This window comes from Anarrhichthys ocellatus, unplaced genomic scaffold (assembly GCF_004355925.1).
Source record: "Anarrhichthys ocellatus isolate YVR2014 unplaced genomic scaffold, GSC_Weel_1.0 scaffold78, whole genome shotgun sequence".
In the NCBI taxonomy this organism is placed as follows: Eukaryota; Metazoa; Chordata; class Actinopteri; order Perciformes; family Anarhichadidae; genus Anarrhichthys; species Anarrhichthys ocellatus.
Window position 1 is genome coordinate 947,926 of NW_022280108.1, and position 5,828 is coordinate 953,753.

Below are 5,828 nucleotides of genomic sequence, written 5' to 3' on the forward strand. Positions count from 1 at the left end.
CCCTCCCTCCCTTCTTCCCTCCCTCCACTCTCTCTCTCCTAGACACCCTCCCCCTTTCGCTCTTCTTCTCCTTCAAATAAAGAGGTACTCTCACACACACACACACACACACACAGTGACACACACTGTAAGCAAATAGACATTTTTGCTTAGACGGTTGATATTTGCATGTTTTAAAACAACTTACACACGCCGACACTAAATGAGAACGCTCCCATTTTGATTTGACTGTCAAAGTGGGAGCGAAGGTAGCAGCAGGGGAAAACACATATTAATCTTAAGTCATCTTATCTTTGTGATTAACACTGACTAATACTAATATTTCAGCCACTGTGTTCACCACTGTGCATCCTGTCATGGGGCTTAGCCGCTAGCCACAAGGCTAGTGGCCACATTCTACAGCGTCCTGCTGGAAGAAGGTTCACGGTTTTCATCTGAATGGAGCAGGACACGAACCGAACACTGTACATTATACTCGGAAAGCTGATCTATAAGAGAACTACTCGAGCACGTGACTGGCAGTCAGGCCCTGGTTCAGCACTTTAGTTGGAGCCATTACTGCCCAGCGTGCCACAATGTGAGGACGCGGATGCACTTTGAATGCTGAATCAGCAATAAGCCACTCAGAGATTGTGGATCTGAGAGCACCAGACTGGCTGGTATTATTGTTTACACCAGGATTGAGACTTTAGAGTAGTGGATATGTGATCTTAAAGATTAAACGCAACCAGAGTTTTGGTGTAAGTGCCTCAACCCTGGAAATAATGCCTCTAAAATGTGAACAAAATCTGTGCTAATGACGGCTTTTCTGGCGATAGCAATGCGCTTTCCTACGCTCTAACAAAACTGTGTAGCTGAAGCATTGAGTTGTTCAGTTTAACTCATTTAAGGGCTGGCTAGTTAGCTAGCTAGCTTGCTAATTCTACCATGCTAAAGTTACAGAACATAGAAAGCACAGAAGGAACTGCTGGGCTCGGTCTACATTACTTTATTTATTGGTTTATTTGGTAGGGACAGTGCACATTACTAAAACATTACTGTAAATGTGCCAAAGTTAGCCAAGAGACCATTTTTCATCTGTTACATAAATTACTCTTCATGATGGTCGTTACCCTTTCACTTAGCTTATGCTAATCGCCAGCACTAATTGCTAAGGCTAATCGCTAGCATGCTGACTATTGTTATGCTGATGACATGTAGGTGATGTACAGGGTCTGTTATGGTGACAAAATACAGTATAAAGTCTTATAAACTTGTGAATTTCAGTTCAAATGCGAGGCTAGGATATGTGAATGCTGAATTAGCGCATGCTATGGGTATGCTAGCAATTGTCATTAGCGATCCACAGGCTAATTAAAAGGGTAACGGCTACTCTACAGGCCACTCTTCTCTTCACATACTGCGGAGTAGGGAGACGTTTAAAACACAATATTTAGACTAGAATTAAAATATGTTGCACTAAATAGCCAAGATTTGGACCTGAATGCATTAACAACACCACTAAGTACACAAATACTTTGGTTTTCAGCTAAAAAAAAGTGGTTTGAGTGTTTAAAATCACTACTTTATGATCGCAGTCAGAATAATAGCTACAGAAATACATACGACTATATTTGTGTCATAACTCCTAACACTGGGTGCAAGTGCACAATGACAGCCATTTATTACACAGCAGGCAAACTCAACATTCATTCTATCAAATCATGCAGTCATGCAGTGCTTCTTTCATTTGCAGGTTTTCAACATTCTCTCAATCCCACTGACTCCCTCCTTGTTCCCATCTCTATAATTTACCATCCAAGTGGTTTGAATGACAAAAAGGCAACATGTAAAGTTACAAGTCATAATTCCTCTAATGGGCCTTCTGTTATGTTAAGCAGAGGAGCCAACATCCTTAAATGTTAAAAAAAAACACCAAAGGGTGGGGCAACTCCACCACCATCCTTTTTAATCAAATATTGAGGAGGGAAAAAGAGTAGGTTTACACGCTGTGTGGGGCTGCACTCAATGCTGATTAAAATAAATTATTCATATTTAGGAGCAGCAGGGTGTTGGGATGTGCCGACAGGTTAAAGGTGTCATGAATCTCCCCCGAGGGGCCCTTTTTCAGCGTCACTGTGACGTATATTATTTTAGCCCATGAGTCTGTTTTAGACAACTTTTGGGGGCTCTATTCTGATATTTAAAAAAACAACACCTGCAACATCTTTAAGAGCTGATTTTAATATTAATGCACCAACCAAAATCCCAATTTATACTGGTTGTTTGTCACCTCGCAACAATGCAGTGCAGCTGCTGCTGAGGACTATACTCTTTGGCGGAGGAATACATAATTACACTTCCAGCCTCGTTGTCATCTACTGACATTATTTATTTTAAAAAAAAGTCCCCCACTAAGCATTTACACGGTTTCTTTCATGTCACATTGCATAAATGCAATAACCCTCTAACAACGCATCTAATCTCGTCTGTAACACCGTCAAACAGCTCGATTTGGGATTATATTTTTTTCCGAAAATCTGCTCGCGCGTCAACGGCCCTGTCTCTGAACCGTTTCGACGTCCCGTAAAACGGCTCTGTAAACCGGTGACTTTCTTGCCGGTAGGCCGCAAAGGATTTCAGCACCACACGTCTCCTGGACAGCTCCGTCCAATCGGACGCGGCCGTGTGAGGCGCGTCATCCCTCCTCATCCTTCCTCATCCTCCCTCCCTCCATCACCGAGGCATGGCGGAGTACAAAAAATAAATACAAAAATGCTGAGTTTCACATGCGGCTTCCTGTCAGAGGGACATGTTTGGATAAACGTGCAGAAGATGGATATTTGTTGCAGCCTCGTTTTCGACGCAAACACCACGAAGCTTGTGAAACACACAGACATTCGCTGATCGGGCTTTTTTTTTTTTATATAAATGACGTGTGTCCGGTTTCTACGCACAATGTCACACAACCTTAGCAGCTGGTCGGCCTCAAATTCTCACGTTTGACTTATAGTGACAACGGCCCTTTTCTTTAATGGCTTCAATTCTAACGTTAAACACACACTTGCTCACGGAAATGAACTCTGCAGAATGGCCCTCGTGCATTGAGCCGCATGGTCCATGCTCGTCCACCCGGCTGTGTACCTGACGTGTATAATACGGTGAAGCATCCCCTCCGTCTCGAGCTAATAACGACCCTCTGCAGCGACAAACATTCCAGCGCTGTGCTCGAAGCTGAAGCCTGCTAAGATGTCGCACGTTTGCACAGAGGTGGCGTTCAAACACGTGTAGTTTTTCGACAGATTTTACAGGCGTCACTACAACGCAGGCAAAGCGCCAACTGCAGTCAAAGAGTATATGTATATATAGATATTTATACATATATATAGACGTATAATGCTGTGCACAAAAAGAAGAGAAACGCCACAAACCTCGATGGATGGAAAAAGCCGGCAGTGAATGACACACGATGCGCCTCAGCCTCTGAGAGACAGGTACATCGCGTGTTATAGCCACAGCCCCGCGATGCTAGGTCATAACAATGATTGATAAATAGGAGGAAATATTACAAACTCACCTAATATAATCCAGAGCGACCCAGAGACCAAAACGAACGCGAGCATGTCTTTCTCATTGAGTCAGCTGTACCGGTGCAGGAGCGGCTCAAAACTGCAGCATCGACTGCAGCAAGTCGCCGACAATCTGAGGGATTAAGAAGGAGGGGAGGGAGGAGGGGAGGGTAGGGCGACAATATATCTGAGGCAGACCACAGTGGGGGAGCTGGGCAGGAGATGGCGACGGCCGGCCACGCTTTAATGTGGAGGAGGGAGATAAAATCAAACCAAACTACGGCCTATTGAACCATCTTTCCTCCTGGTGGGGTTCCTAGTTGGCTGCTGCGCAATGGCAGACTCCCCTGCTGCAACGACGGGGTTTATAGGTCGGACAGAAGATGCGATCGACGCCAAGGTTACTGGGGATGAAAGGTCTATTCTGGATGCTCGTGTTTAAACCAGGTCTTCATTTCATTCTCATATTCATTATAAAATTAAATAAAACCCGTTCCTGAAAAGCCCTGCTATGAATTCGGGCATTTAAATACTCTAGAAATAGAACTAAAGTCCTATACATATATATATATATTTTTTTCTGAAATTGAATAAATATCGTTTTTATCCGAAAAGCAGCTGTGCTATTTTGGGTCCGTGGCACATCACACCATAAACGTCCCTGCAGCTGAGCACAGCTTTGACACACAGAGTACCTTTTGCATCAGGATCACGTGGTGCAATAAGACACTCCCAATGAACTAAAGTAACCTTGAAATGGGCCGACAAAAGGGAGAGAGGCGGCGGGTGAGTGACAGCAGGGGTGAGACAGAGATGGGGCAAAAAAAAATGTATTAAATACTATTTAAAATAATACTATTTATTTGTAATATAAGTATAATTTTTGTCATTTGTGCATCACTGTTTGGCTCGCTGGCTCTTCAGAGGCTACATTTAAAGTGATTACATTTTACATCCTGTTATCTTGTTTAGACTGGCTGCTCTTAAATTAAACACAATTTCATCCACTAACTATATTTATTTGGGGAAAGCAACATTTGCATTGTGCATACTGAATACTTTTAAAGCCACATGCCCCATTTTAAATGCAAAATGCAGGGAGAAGTATCTGAATATTTTATATTTAAAGGCAGGGTTGGTCATTTTGAGAATCTAACAAGAGTACGCTAGATTTTCAAAAATGATCCAACTTAAAAATCCAGTCCAGTTTTGTCAACTCATTTGCGATTAAAGTAGCAGCACTAGCTCCAAAAGTCACTAAAACACCAAGTCGGCAACAATGGCAGCCCTCCCTTCAAAGAGACTCCCCCAAATTTGAATCTGAACACAAAGCTCCCCCTTTAATATTAAGCCTGGGTCCCCCCTCAGCCTCCTCTACTGTGTCAAATATTTTCATACATTTCTCAAACCACATTTATCCCAAGAGAGGGAAATTGAAATTTATAGCAGTGACATGTACGGTAGCACTGAATGAGTATTATTGTGTTATCGTTCAACTGTTCGTATGATATCTTATCAAAGGTTACTCCTTATTTTTTATGTTTTCTTACAAAAGCCAGCAAAATATTTCAATTTCAGCTCGTTGCATACATACAGTCTTTTCAAAATAAACTTCCATCTTCACAGGAAACAACTTATTATTTTCACTTATTGTTCGAGGTTTAGGCAACAAAACTACTTAGTTAAAATAACTACAGAGGTGCCGTTACTGAAGTACGCAGGTTACGTGAGAAATGAATCAACGTTGACATCTACGTATTGCGGCGCATCATTTCCTCTAAGGCACACGTGTCAAACTCAAGGCCCGCGCGCCACGTCATTTTATGTGGCCCGCGAATCCACCAGCAAAAAAAAAAAAAACAAACGTTTTTTTATTTTTTTTATTTTGGAAAATAAAATTTAAGTTAGACTTGAAAATAAAAGTATCCCCATGGTCGAAATTATGAGATAGAAAGTTGAAATTATGAGATAGCATGTTGTCTGTGGCATCAGAACAGGTGGACAGGAGAGGGAACAGCCCGTAAAGCGGTTTTCCAACAAGTGATTGAGTTGAAAAAGATCGACAAATAATCCCAAAATGTCCACGAAGAGAAAAATTGATGCAGAGGGAAGAAGATGTAATGAAAGATGAGAAAGCGAATACATGTTTGTGCTTCAAGGAGAAAAACGGGTCTGTCTTCTGTGTTATGATGCGTGTCGGTGATGAAAGATACAATTCACGTCGGCATTTTGACACCAAACACGGAGCTAAATTTAGCCTCCAAGAAAAACATAAAATTG